The 15,349-nt window shown below is 36.7% G+C and overlaps 1 pseudogene; it reads left to right on the plus strand.

Annotated features, from left to right (window-relative positions):
• Positions 1-3,543: 3,543 nt before the first annotated feature.
• Positions 3,544-4,764, plus strand: LOC713090 (cysteine protease ATG4A-like; annotated as a pseudogene).
• Positions 4,765-15,349: the final 10,585 nt, after the last annotated feature.

Below are 15,349 nucleotides of genomic sequence, written 5' to 3' on the forward strand. Positions count from 1 at the left end.
TGTTCACAAACCGCTGCTCACAACATTCCGACGTGTGATTTTAGCCAAAGCAATTCATAAGGTGGTGGCAGCAGAATTCATTCTTGTTTGCACATTCTGGTAGCAGCTGCAGCTGCAGCATGGTGGGGTGCACTTTTTTGGGCTATGGTAATGTGCTAGCAGGTGCCAGGTTTCCAGCCTCCATGCAGGCATTCACAGAACCCACTGGTGTTGGCAGCTTAGCCTCCATGCATGCAGGTGTTTGCAGCATTGGCTGGCATTTGCAGCATGGTTCAGGGGGAGAGGAGAACCCCACCAGTGACTGTGTGCATATTCATGCCAGTGGTCGTATTTGCACCCTCCTTTCATGTTCCCACATGCAGCAGTGGCTGCTCAGTGCTGGGGTGGGTCTTCTTTTCTCCATGCCTAGTTTTGCACTTGAGGCACTTCTGACACACGGGTGGGGCACTGGCAAGGATGGGTCTGATGGTGTCTCTGTCTACCCGTGCTCCGACAACAATTTTGGTGTAGTTGCGTGAGGGGGCAAGGTTCACTCCTGCTGGCATTAGTGGCACAGCAGTGTGCATACACACACTCGTGCTGGCAAGGAAGAAAAAGCAAGGTCTTCCTTGCACACATGAACCAGCAAAGCTATGTGGGGGCTGGTCATGTGTGAGTGAGTGTATGCAGGCAAAGCAAGATGGGGGGCCTGCAGTGAGGGCAGGTTGCAAGCAGGCTTGTGCATGTCCACTGGGGCTGTTGTTTTGGAAAATTCTGCCAGTCAGGTATCATCTGCTAGTGCAGGAGATCTGCCAGTGCAGCAGCTTCTGGAGTTACCTGTAGGTTGCACTGCAAGCAGGTGCAGACAGGCTAGGGCCTCTGGAGAGGCCAGAAGACCAAGGGATGCTCAGGTTAGATCAGCTCTTTCTCATGGGCAAGATCACCCTGCAGAGTTTAGGTCCATCCATTCCCCTTAAGGCTAAAGTCTCATGGGAATGAGTCAGTCCTAGGGGAATGGTGGCCTGGCCATGCTCCACTACAGATGCTCCTGCACCAAACCCTCTGGGCTTTTCTCTGGCTGGAGTTCTGTCCCTATTGCTAATCTGAGCAGTTCTCCCTGCCAATTCAAGTGTCAATGGTGGTCAAGTGGTCTGCTCTTGTCAGGATCCCAAAGGCCAGTGGCAAAAGTGGGTTGCTCCTTGCCTATTCAACTTATCCCTTTATCCCTTTCCCAAGAGACACTGGGGAACAGGAATGAGTGTGCAGTAGTCCCATGTGCAGTAGTCCCATGCAGTATTACCAACTTTCTTCCTCTGAAGCCCAGCTTCTGGGTCGTCCCCCAGTCCACTCTCAATGCCTTCCCTCTAAAGATCTACTGGTAGTCCACCAGTCTTCCCGATGCCCTGTCCCTTGGTGGTAGGTGCTCCTCCTGGCTGTGTCTAGTCAGCCATTTTCTCCCCACTTCTAAGTCAACTGTTTCACCAAGTAAGTATGTGTCAAATATAAGCTGGTTTCTTCACAAATGTAAATGATAAATAAGCACTTCTATACAGAGATTTGGAATAAACTATACATATGGATTTTAAATAAGAAAGAAAAATTAAGCTTAGCTATTAGTGTATGGGTGGAACAAAATTACTGAGCTGTCAAATGGAAGCAAAGTGAAATGCAAAAATGTTAATTAATGTATTTGAGCTTGAATTAGACATACATATTCTCCCATCCTAATAAACTAGAATCAACAATCAATTCCAAAATACTACTAAAATTAACTTAAAGTAATTAAATATTGTACTTGACTCAGATCTATAAGAACAATAAAAGGGATTTCCAAATAGGCACACAACTTGAAGTTTTCTAAGTAACTCAGTTTTGACTCAAACTCTAGAGCTTGCGATTTTCCCCAAGTATTAGGATTGAGAACTATATGCTAAATAAAATGTATAATTGGCCTCTTCTTATTTTATATACTCGTACCGACTAATCAGGTCCTATTTGCTCCTAAATTTATGAGATATGCATCTGCATTACTTTTTTGGTATATTCTTCATTTATAAGATCTTCGTTACATATTTGTTACTACCTTTATCATTTAATCTGTTAAAATCATTTTCTTCCCAATTTTGTTTATAGGTCCTGAATTACTGTGTTGTTCGTTCATGAACATGAACAAAATAAAATCAGGATTCAAGATTATTTACCTTTAACTTTTGTAATTTATTTAATTTGTTTCTATTTTATTTTATTTTTTTGAGACAGAATCTCGCTCTGTCACCCAGGTTGGAGTGCAGTGGTGCGATCTTGGCTCACTGCAACCTCTGCCTCCTGGGTTCAAGCGATTCTCCTGCCTCAGTCTCCCGAGTAGCTGGGATTACAGGTTGTGCCACCCTGCCCAGCTAATTTTTGTATTTTTAGTAGAGATGGGGTTTCCCCATGTTGGCCAGGCTGGTCTCGAACTCCTGACCTCAGGTGATCCACCCGCCTCAGCCTCCCAAAGTGCTGGGATTACAGGCATGAGCCATCATGCCCGGCTCTATTTATCTTTTAGAAAACAACTTTTATAGAATGCTCAATGAAATGTGTACTTTTTAAAAGAAATATTACTTAAGTTTCAGGGGGAAAATGTGCAACTTTGTTATATAAATAAATTATGTGTAAATAATTTATTATTTCTATCCTAGATAGTAAATATAGTACCTGGTAAATAGATATTTGATCCTCACCCTCCTTCCAACCTCCACCCTCAGATAGACCTGACTATTGTTTCCTTCTTTGTGTCCATATGTACTTGATGTTTGGCTTCCACTTATAAGTGAGAAAATGCAGCATTTGGTTTTCTGTTTCTTTGTTAGTTTGCTTAGGATAATGGCCTCCAGATTTGGTTCTTTTTTATTGATGCATAGTATTCCATGGTATATAAGTACCACATTTTCTTTACCAAGTCTACTATTGATGCACATGTAGGTTGATTTCATGTCTTTTTTATTTTGAATAATTATGTGATGAATATACACATGCATGTGTCTTTACGGTGGAATGAATTACATCTTTTGGTGTATATACTCAACAACAGAATTGCTAGTCAAATTGTAGTTCTGTTTTAAACTCCTTAAGGAATCACCACACTACTTTTCACAATGGCTGAAATAATTTTTCTTTGTGCCATCAGTTTATAAGTATTCTTTCCCCACAACCTTGTCAGCATCTGTTATTTTTGACTTTTTAACAATAGCATTCTGACTGGTGTGAGATGGTATTTCATAATGTTTTTTATTTGCATATCTCTGATTATTTGTAAGGTTAAGCATTTTTATAAGCTTGTTGGCCGCATGTATGTCTTCTTTTGAAAAGTGTCTGTTCCCATCATTTGTCCACTTTGTAATGTGGTTGTTTGTTTTTTGCACATGAATTTGTTTAAGTCCTTATACATCCTGGGTATTAGATATTTGTCAGATGCATGGTTTTCAAATATTTTCTCTCACTCTTAGGTTGTCTGTTTATTCTGTTGATAGTTTCTTTTGTTGTGCAGAAGCTATTCCACCAGGTTGCTGGTGGAATTGGCCCAGGATGACAGCTGGAGAATGGAGTCAGTTTTATTGAAGTATGAAAACCAGATTACTACTTTCATTGAATACCTAGAAGAATATTTAGATACAGATGAGCTGGTATGGATCTTAGAAAAACAGCATCATATTAAAACAGAAACTTCTAAGCTGTTGTCTGATATGAGTGCTTGTCTATTGTTTACACACAGAAGGAAATTTTCACCAATTTGGGTAACGGGCCCTTCATCAGATCCTGGTTAGGGATGTATGCTATACTGTGGACAGATGATACTGGCTCAAGCCCTTATACGTAAACACTTGGGAAAGGACTGGAACTGGGAGAAACAACAACAACAACAACATAATACCAATGGATCCTACAGTGCTTCTTATAAAAAATTGTTGCTACACTATATATCAAATGGCACAAATGGGTGTAGGAGAAGGGAAATCAATTGGAGAATGGTTTGGACCAAATACAGTTGCACAGATGTTAACAAGAAACCTTGCTTTACTTGATGAATGGAATTCCTTGTCTCTTTATGTTTCAATGGATAACACAGTGGTCATTGAAGATATCAAAAAAAAGTGTTGCGTCCTTCCCTTGAGTGCTGACACAGACTGTGACAGGTCTCCCGATTCTCTGCTTCAAACTAGAGTAAGGGCACCTCTGCCTACTGCCTAGCCTGGAAACCCCTGTTGCTCATTGTGCCCCTTTGCCTGGGCATAAACTGAAACAATCCTGTCTATGTTAATGCATCCTGTCGATGCATTCAAAGAGTGTTTTAAGATGCCACACTCTTGAAGGGCATTAGGAGAAAAACCGAATAATGCTTATTATTTCAGAGAATTCTTAGGTGATAAGCTCATCTTTTTGGACCCTCACACAACCCAGACCTTTGTCAACACTGAAGAGAATGAAATGATTGATGACCAGACTTTCCATTGCCTGCAGTCCCCACAGCGAATGAACATACTGAACCTGGATGCTTCAGTTGCATTGGGATTTTTCTGAAAATAAGAAAAAGACTTTAATAACTGGCATAGTCTTGTTCAGAAGGAAATTCAAAAGGAGCATTTAAAGATGTTTGAATTGATTCAGAAACATCCATCGCACTGGCCTCTCCTTGTACCTCTAGCCAGGCCAGAAGTGACAACCACTGGGGCATAATTCACTGACTCTACTGAATAACTGGAGGAGTTTGATCTGGAGGAAGATTTTGAGATTCTGAATGTGTAGAATCCTGGGATCTCAACTTGGAAGCCTGTCTTCCGTCTGGCACCATAAAAACATGAGCTTATTACATAAAACTTTTCTTGTCAGCAAGTTCCTCATATACCAATAGCATTCAAATTCGATAGTATTCATGACTGAGCCAATCACTGTTTCTCAGAAAAAAAAATAAAAAAAAATAAAAAAGACAGTAACTTCTTTCCCAGAAAGAAATAGAACAATCATGGAGCCTAGGAACAGAAAGATGAGGAGTTGATTGCTTCCCAGCTTGTCTTACATGGCTACAGCAAATCCTCAGCTTCTGTAATGAGGAGATGGACATCTGGAAAACAGGTAGCAACTCTCAGCTTGCTTCAAGAATAAGCAGATGAGAGATATTAAGCTGTTCTTCTTCATCCCTTTCAGGTGTGATCTCTTTTGGACTAAATATTAGCAATCTGTTGTCTTGCTCAAATAATACAGTGACCAAATTAGGGAAGAAAAGGTTCTTGTTAAATTGTTTGAATGTGTAGTTTAAGTAATTATAATTTATATCAAAACGTTTGTCAAAGAATTGATGCCAAATATACTCTCTTGATCTCCTTCCTATTTGGGGGAATCTCGCTATTTGATAGGTCAGTGCCCCCATTCTTACTGATACTTTTGTCAGATGTCACCCTGTCCTTAAATCAAATCATAATCACTTAAATCAGGTGTCAGCAAACTTCCTGTAAAGGACCGGACAGTAAATATTTTGGACTTTGCAGGTCATGCGACCTCTGTCCCATCTACTCAACTCTGCTATTGACATGCAAAAGCAACCATAGAAAATATGCACAAAAATGAGCATGGCTGTAATTCAAGAAAAGTTTATTTACAAAAACAGGTGTGGCGCTGGGTTTGGCCTGCAGGCTATAGCTTGCCAATCAGTGACTTAAACTGTTGATTTTTGTTTGAGAAATTAAAAATAAATTGTGTTTGAATTATAAAAAAAGTTCCTCATTTTTTACATTAATTTTGTATTCTGAAACTTTCCTAAGTTTGTTTATCAGATCAAGGAACTTTTGGGTAAGTCACAAAGGGAAACATCTTTAATTCTAACCCAGGTACCCCTGGAAGTGTAATGGAAAAGCCTTCTGTTTCTACATGTGAGAAATCCATTTTAAATGTTTGTTATATCCTTGATAAGGTTAATATGATTTTATATTATTAGACCTAAGTGCAAAGTCAGTGTTGACTTTTTTAAATGTGACAATTCTTGGTGTAAAATATATATTGAGAAAAAAGGCATCTTTTAAAACCCAAAAAACTGAACTAGCAGAGTAATGCCTTATATGAACTACCATGTGAGAAATTGAGTCTTCTGGTATGAGACATTTAATAGTGTTAAGGAGTCTAAGATATAGTTTATAGGGGGTGAGTAGAAAGATGACTTCCTCCTGGTAGAGGTAGCTAATAAAAAATTATTGTATTTTGGAGCTGGAGTGCAGCTACTACAATTACACATGTCCTGCAAAACCTGAAGATGAGATTAATATGTCAGAATTTGAAGCCCGGATTTGTCAAGCATAGATGATTTTGAACTTTTTGTCCTCTCTATATGATTTGCTATTTGGTGCTTTTCCCATCGTATTATGTAAACCTTAGTGAAATATGTCCAACCTGGGCCAATAGAAACAAAAGAAGGATTAAATTCCTTCTTGGAAAAGTGGAGGAAAGGGTAGATAGCAGTTACCTAGGAAAAAAGATGTTGATGGCAGCACTCAGGGTAGAGAGAGTATGCCAGTGTAAAGGCAAAGTTAGGGAGGGCAGAAAATTCAGAAGTTTTCAATTTAGTCACCACTTTTCGCTTGACTTGGAAATCCTTGCTACAAAAAGTAGCTTGGTAGGGTCTGTTTTCTACTGAGATAAGGAAGGCTGTATGAAATACCCAAGTTGTCACAGGAAAAAAAAAAAAAAAAAAGATGATTTTTCCTATGCCTCCAAAATTGAATGAAGTTCAAGTTGCACATATCCAATAACATAGAAATGTCCAATCCCAGGTATGATACTTTTAAGAGATGCTATTTATGTGCATAAGTAGTAGTGTATAATAATATTCATTCCTGCGTTGTTATAACAAAAAATTAGAAGCCTTATAGTAATGTATAATAATATTCACTGCTACATGGCTATAAGAAAAAATTAGAAACATCTTAAATGTGAATCAACAGAAAAGTGGTAAATTCTGGTATATTCATGCCACATAATACTATAAGTCAGGTAAAATTACTGAAATAGACTGCTATGCTTCAAAATGAATAAAAGTATTATGAAACAAAATATTAAGAAATAAGAAAGATACAGAAGGATACAGCATTATGGTACCATATATACAAAGTTGTATTAAAAATAATATCATTATGAATATGTACATAGCCAAAATAGAGATGGAATTTATAGCCAACAATTTCATAATATTGGGTATATTTTGGAGAAGAAAGAGGAGAAATGAGATGTGGAAGAAGTACACAATATCTTCAAATTAATGGAAGTGCTTGATTTCTTAAAAAGAAATTCTGATGTAAATATTAAAATATATATGTATATATATGTGTGTTTCTGTGTGTGTGTATAAGTATTTAAAGGTTTCACATATAGATGTTGAATAGCCAGGTGTCTACTGTATTTTTTTTATTTTTGTTTTCCTGAAACTATTCATAATTAGAAATAAAAGTAATGAATATGACTTCGCAAGTCAGAGAAATTGCACAGAATGATCTATATGAAGGAAGTAGAATGGGCAAAGATCCTGAGGCAGGAAAGGTCATGCTGTGTTCCAAGATATTACTAAGTTATAAGCAATATAGAAAAATGCAAGGGATGACAGCCTATCTTCCTATTTGAATGTCTCTTTTTCTTTCTCTTGACTGATTTTTCTGGCCAGGACTTCCAGTACTATGTTGAATATGAGTGGTGACAGAGGGCATCCTCGTTTTTTGCTGGCTTTCAAGGGGAAAGCTTCCCACTTTTGCTCATTCAGGATGATGTTGGCTGTGGGTTTGTCATAGATGGTTCTTAATATTTTGAGGTATGTTTCTTCAATACCTAGTTTGCTGAGTTTTTAACATAAAGGGATTTTGAATGTTATTGAAAGCCTCTTCTGCATCTATTGAAATGATCCTGTGAGAAGTGATTTTTGTCCCTAGTTCTGTTTACTTAATGAATCACATTTATTGATTTGCATATGTTGAACCAACCTGGCATACTAGGACTAAAGCCTACTTGATTGTGGTGGGTTAGCTTTTTCATGTGCTACTAATTCGGTTTGCTAATATTCTGTTGAATATTTTTGTTTCATTATCCATCTCTGTTTGCACATAATATGATTCTATACCTAGAGTATTTCATAGTCTTGGCCAAAAGCTCATTAAACTGATAAGCAACTTCAGCAAAGGCTCAGGATACAAAATCAGCATACCAAAATTAGAAGTATTTCTATACACCAAAAACAGCCAACCTAAGAGCCAAATCAGGAATGGAATCCCATTCACGATTGCCAGAAAAATAATAAAACACCTAGTAATAAAGCTAGCCAGGGAGGTAAAAGATACATAAAATGGTAATTACAAAACATTGCTCAAGTAAATCAGAGATGACATAAACAAATGGAAAAATATTCCACGCTCATGGATAGCAAGAATCAATATAATTGAAATGGCCATACTTTCCAAAGCAATTCACAAATTTGCCACTCTTCCCATCAAACTACCAATGGCATTCTTCACAGACTAGAAAAAAAATATTTTAAATTGATATAGAACCAAAAAAGTGCCCGAATAGGCAGGGCAATCCTAAGCAAATAGAACAAAGTAGGAGGTATCACCCTACCCAACTTGAAACAAAACTATAGGGCTACTGTAAACAAGTCAGCATGGTCTTGCACAAAAACAGATTTATAGACCAATATGACAGAGAACCCAGAAATAAAGCCACACATCTACAACCTTCTGATCTTCAACAAAGATGATAAAAACAGGCAATGGAGGAAGAACTTCTTATTTAATAAATGGTGCTGGAATAACTGGCTAGCCATTGCAGAAGATTGAGACTGGACCCCTTTTTTATACCATATACAAAAGCCAACTCTAGATGGATATAAGTTTTAAATGTAAAACCCAAAACTATGAATACCCTGGAAGACAAGCTAGGCAACGCCATTTTGCACATAAGAACTGGCAAAGAGTTCATGATGAAGACAGCAAAAGCAATTGTAATAAATGCAAAAATTGATAATGAGGCTGTAATTAAACTAAAGAGCTTCTACACAGCAAAACAACAACAACAAAACTATCATCAGAGTTAACAGGCAACCTACAGACTGGAAAAAATATTGCAAACTATGCATCTGACAAAGGCCTAATATCCAATGTCTTTAAGAAACTTAAATTTACAAAGAAAAAAAAATTCCATTAAAAAGTAAGCAAAACACATGAACAGACACTTTGTGAAAGAAGACATACATGCAGCAAACAAGCATATAAAATGTTCAATATCACTGATAACTAGAGATATGCAAATCAAAACCACAATGACATATTATCTCACTCCAGTAAGAATTGCTATTACTCAAAAGTAAAAAAGTTACATATGCTGGTAAGATTGCCAAGGAAGGGAACACTTATACACTGTTATTGGGAGTGTAAATTAGTTCAACAATTGTGGAAAGCAGTGTGGCAATTTCTCAAAGAGGCAAAAACAGAAATACCCTTCAACCCAGCAATCCCATTACTACATATATACCCAAAAGAATATAAATCATTCTATCATATAGACACATGCATGTATATGTTCATCACAACACTATTCACAATAACAAAGGCATGGAATCAACCTAAATGCCTATCAATGGAAAACTGGATTAAAAAAAAAAAAAGTGGTACATATACACCATCGAATACTATGCAGCCATAAAACATAATGAGATAGTTTCTTTTGCAGGAACACAGATAAAGCTGTAGGTCATTTCCCTTAGCAAACTAACACAGAAACAGAAAAACAAATACTGCATGTTCTCACTTATAAGTGGGAGCTAAATGATGAGAATACATGGACACAAAGGGGGAAACAACAGACACTGAGGTCTAACTGAGGGTGCATCGTGTAAAGAGGGAGAAGAGCAGATAAAGCAACTACTGGGTAATAGGTTTAGTGCCTGGGTGATAAAATAATCTGCACATCGAACCCCCATCACATGAATTTACCTACGTAACAAACCTTCACATGTACTTTTGAACCTAAAATAAAAGTTTAAAAAAGGATGCGGGGGATGAAGGCAGAAAGATTGAGTCTAGGGTGGGAAATAAAATCAGGAAACCTTTTTATTTTGTCAAAAATGAATTTAATATTTTATCCATATATGCAGATTTCTTAAAGTTCGATATTCAAAGGTCATTATCTTATCCAAGAAAAATGTACTCATCTTTTAGATGCTTTTACATTTAAGTTCTGAATGCAAAGACATAATTGCACTCATAAATGCACCTATGCCTAGTTCAGACAAAAGTTTGCTATTCTCAATCATAATATTGGTGCATTAAAATACAGTCATCCTTTCCTAGCAAATAAAGCCCTTTGACAATATTTAGGCACCAATCATCTGAAAGGTCATTGAGTTTCATTTAAAAAGTTAATCTAGCAAATATTGCCTTAGGCTTTAATTTTCAAAAGCTGTGCTTAAACCTGTCAGATGAAGCGTACTACCTTATGTTCCCTCTAGAATCTCTATTCTTAGACACTCGGGGAAAAATATACTCCTGCTGCAACCACAGCCAGTAATTGCCAGTTTGAAACTGAGGTCAAAATACATTATTATCGTTTAAAATAGACAAAAATTAAAACAAGTATAATTAGAAGCCCAGTGATGAACAGTCACAGTGACAGAGTGACATCAATCTAGTTGTTTCCACTGGCCAACACATTTTTGTGGAAAAGATAGAAAACATATTTATATAGGAAAAAAAATGACAAATTCAAGAATATATGCCAGTTACTTTGAAATAGCTTGAGCAGTTAGTCAGCAAATATCTAGCCAGAAAAATTTTGCTCCACTGCCCAACACATGTATACATTGGGAGACCCTCTCTATGTTCCACAACCTTAACTATTCTGTTTTTGATACTTGTTTATAAGTCAGTCTTCTTGTCCCTTTGAAGAAAAACTTAAAAAATAGAAAGAAAAAAAAGAAAGAAAAGAAAAGAAAGAAAGAAAGAAAGAAAGAAAGAAAGAAAGAAAGAAAGAAAGAAAGAAAGAGAAAGAGAAAGAAAGAAAGAGAGAGAGAGAAAAGAAGGAAGGGAGAAAGGAAGAAAGACAAACAGAAGGAGAGAGAGAGGGATGAGGAGAGGGAGAGAGAGAGCGAAGGGGAGACAGAGAGAGGGAGTGGGGAAGAGAGGGAGACAAAGTGAGAGAGAGAGAGAGAGAGAGAGAGAGAGAGAGAGAGAGAGAGAGAGAGAAACTTTCAGTCTCCTGAGGAAAGCAAGTTAATTTTTTAAAGGAATTTTTTGTTTGTAATTTTCTATCTGAGTCCCCAATACTTTGCAAAAGAAGTTCATAGAAAAATATGTTTGTTAACTGTTTAGATGAGTGAATCTACTAGGTAGACTTAGTTCTGGGTACTAATGGAACAGGACACAAATCTAAAATGCAAACAGCTCCAGAACCATCTCAAAGAATGTAGTATGAGATGAGCCATGAAAATCAAAACAGACAAATGTAGTAAGTGAAAATATTTATTTTAGAAATCCATGGAACTTTTAGAAGTCTTCAGAGTTTTGGTTCTTTTGTTTGGTAGTAGTGGAAGAGCATAGTGAGAAATAATAGAAAATACATTTAACATGCAGGTGGAGACTTTTTAAGTGCTCTATGAGTTGAGATTTGCAAATGACAAAGCTATGGGAAAGAGGATGGAGGCCGAGGAATGCCATTCCATAAAATGGCAACAGCTACCATATGCTGTATCCAATAGTTCTAAGACATGTTGAAAAAAATATCAGTAGGGTAGTCAAAAATCATACTATTTGTTTTGGAGTATCTTAATGGCAGTAGGTGCAATGGCTTTGTTGCAAAATGGTAGGACAGCATGAGCTATATATTTTGATTCTGCCAAATCACATATTTGCATCTGATCTTTGAAATATCATCTTATTTATATAAGCTTTAGTATTCTTATCTCTAAAACATGTGTTGCAAAAATATCTACAGGTTTTTGTTCTGGATAAGAAAAACTAAACACACCTCATCTTCTCTTCCTATTCAACATGGCTGTAGAAACTGCACAGGATGCATGTAACAGCTATTTGAGAACATTGACAAGTAAATAGTAGCAAATTAAATTAAAAAAAAAAAGAATTCAAAATACCACCAAACTCTCATTAGTTTGCCTGTTTTAAAATTGTGTTATCCTCTAGCCAAGAACGAACATAACTTAAAACCTGGAAGTAAGAGTTTGCAGCAACAGAAAGATCCAGAACTAACATTCTATTTCTGGGTGAAGGAATGTAGATGTGATCCTAATTCTCACTAAAAAAGGAAAAAAAATTATTGATACTTTTCTTTTCTAAATTTGATTCCTCCTTCCTACTAAAACATGTAGTGGTCGAAGAAACAGCAATAGGAGCTGGCAGAAGTCTAAAAGACTGAGAAAAGTAGATCTTTCTTTCTTATCAGAGTGTCTGTAGATCCAAAACTGTTGGTAAAGCCATGTTTCCTATTTTGCTCTCTGTCTTTTCATAGCTTGCCTTTGTGTCTGGGAACAGACACATGAATTGCACAAGGTAAATAAATCCTCAGGTCTCTGACTGAAAAATCAAAATGAGAAGGCTCAAGAAACAATACAGTACTGTCTAAGTTACAGAGAGAAAGAAATTCTGGAAACCAACTACACAAAAATGTTAATAAATTCCTAGACTCACCCCAGAATTGTGCATGCTTATATTTGACCCTATTTGGCATAGCAGAGGCAATAAGATCATAGAAAAATAGGCAGATTTTTTCCAGTTATTCAGACTGGAAAGTAAAGCAAGCATGTGTGAGGAACTTCTAAATAACGGTGCAAATAATTTAAGAATGGAACTGATGTTGAAACTATTACCTGCAGACCTGGAGGCCTCTACCCAAAGTTCAACTGCATGTTAAAACAGAAATAAAATAAAATAGAGTGTCTAATGACATAATATTCACACTTTGCAGAATACAATACAAAATTACTATACAAAATAAGAATGAGATAAATGACTATTAATAGAAAAAAAGAATCTGCAGACACTAGCACTGCAAGGCAAACATCTTAGAAGTTCCTGACAAAGACTTTAAAGCAACCATCATTAAAAATTTGCACAAAAACTAAGAGCAAACACTCTTACAAAAGATAAAAAAAAAAAAATAGAAAATCTCAAGTCAGAATTAGAAAATATAAAGCAGAACTACATGGAAATCTTTGAAGTAAAAAATACAATAGACGAAATCTAAAACTCACTTGCAGTTTGGTGCATTTAAAAAGACCTGAAGTTCTGCCTCTCTATAAAATCAATAAAAACATGGGAAAATTTAGAATTAAATTTGTTTTCAAATTTTAAAATTAACCAAAGGTTATCAGAAAAAAAAGAAGTAGCTTTTTTTTTTTTTTAAAGGCTGAATTCCACTAAGAACAGTGAACTATTTAGAATTTTAATTTATCATAGTTCCATCTTCTTTTCTTTAGTGTATCAATATCCTTGGAAATAATAGCCTGAATTTCCAGTACAGAAGGTTGAGGAATAGATTTTATTCACAGTTTAAAAAAAGAAATTGAACCATCTGGTATCCTCCTAGAAGACAGACTCAAAAGGTTTGTCTTTGTTTTATAAAACCTAAATTTACCAGTGATAAAGATGCAATTTGTGATAGGGGAGATTTTTCAAAATATTTACAGGCAATTATTTTTGCTAATGTTGCTTGAGGTAGGAAATTACAGTTGAGGAAAACAATGGAGTAACTAAAATGCTTAAGAGGAAAGGTGAAAAAAATGAGATAATCACAATGGTTTTGGAAAGCTCTGATGTATTCTTGGGAATGTAAAATTCCATTTGCCTGCTCAGAGCTGCACACAATCTTAGGAAAGACATGAAGATCCCCAAAGATATGTGTGATTGACAACTCTACACAACATGTTGAGAAGACTAAGGCATAATAGTAAGCTTCCTGACTGAGTGTGAAAGTCATACCCAATATGCAAACAGATCCCTGGCAATAATAATAATAATAATAATAATAATAATAATAATAATAATGTTGCAGAAATTTAAAGAAATATTTGTCAAGTTACCTGCTGACCACTAAGCTAATGGAACAGAGACTTTAATGTCCACATATGGCAAATTATACACAGTTCATATAAGTTTAGACTGCTTTGTCATTTCCCACCTGTTAGATTTGAAACAGTCTCATTTTCTGGGGTGATACCCGATGTTCATTGTCTCATAGCATGGAGAACAAGGATGCAGACACAGAAAGAGTGATGTTGAGAATGGAAGTTGAATAGTTGAAGGAAAGAAAATAGCTCTCCTACAGAGAGGGGTCCTGAAAAAATGGCTTACCAGTCCTCAGAGAAATGCACGGTGGTTTATAGATGAGTGGTGGGGAGGTGGTGTATGATGTACACAGCTCAAAAAACACTGGTTAGACCAGGTGTGCCATTCGCATAGGGCATGAATTTCTGGTAGCCCCCAACCTAATCTTTTATAATTCAGGTTGGGTCTCTTCCTGAGCTGTGCCTTGTTGCCCATTTATTTGTTCCTGTAGACATTGTAACAAAGAACAGGAATGTGGAGCCTCCATGCCTGGACATGCCTGGTCCCCAGGTAGCGTTTTTCTATTGGTGCAGCTACCAGCATTCCACCATGCAAGCTTCTAGCTTCCTTATTTATGTTTGCAGCTCATTTTTTCAGGCTGCTCTTTGTTAGAAAAAAAAAATGATTTTGGCGGATGTTTTTTGTTGGAAGGGAAATTCTGCCAAGGACTGTTTTTCCCTCACTGTCTGCCTAAATAATTTATTTCTACCTCCTGTATTATCTCCCCCATCAAGAGTGGAAACTCTAACTGCTCTTGGAGATGGGAGGCTGGATGATGACTTCTTGTGACTACTTTCTGCTGGAGAAGGCCTTGTGTGGGGAACAGCATCTAGGGCTCATCCTGGGGTCAATCTAAGGGTCCTCAGAAGAAAGACATGTCCATGTGTGGTTCCATCTGCACACCATTTGGAGCTTAATAGCTTCTAGGCAAGAAGAGATCAATTTTACAAGGTTTAGAATACAGGTTTTGAATATGAGTGCTAAGATTACCACTATTAATGGGGGTACCTATAGACCATAACCATGACAATAGAGTTCGATACTTGTTAGCCATTCTGTTGGTTTGTAATACTGGTTGTGTCCACCAGATGTCAATGTACTTTACCCAAAGTGTTAATATAAAAGCAACATTTTTTTTCTTTGAGAAAAACATACATTCCCCTGTGACTTCCTGTTAGAAGACAATTTTAGGTCTGGGCCATCTTTTATAACTTCCAACATGATTGGGAGAAATGCATTATTGGGTG

Source organism: Macaca mulatta, chromosome X (genome assembly GCF_049350105.2).
Source record: "Macaca mulatta isolate MMU2019108-1 chromosome X, T2T-MMU8v2.0, whole genome shotgun sequence".
In the NCBI taxonomy this organism is placed as follows: domain Eukaryota; kingdom Metazoa; phylum Chordata; class Mammalia; order Primates; family Cercopithecidae; genus Macaca; species Macaca mulatta.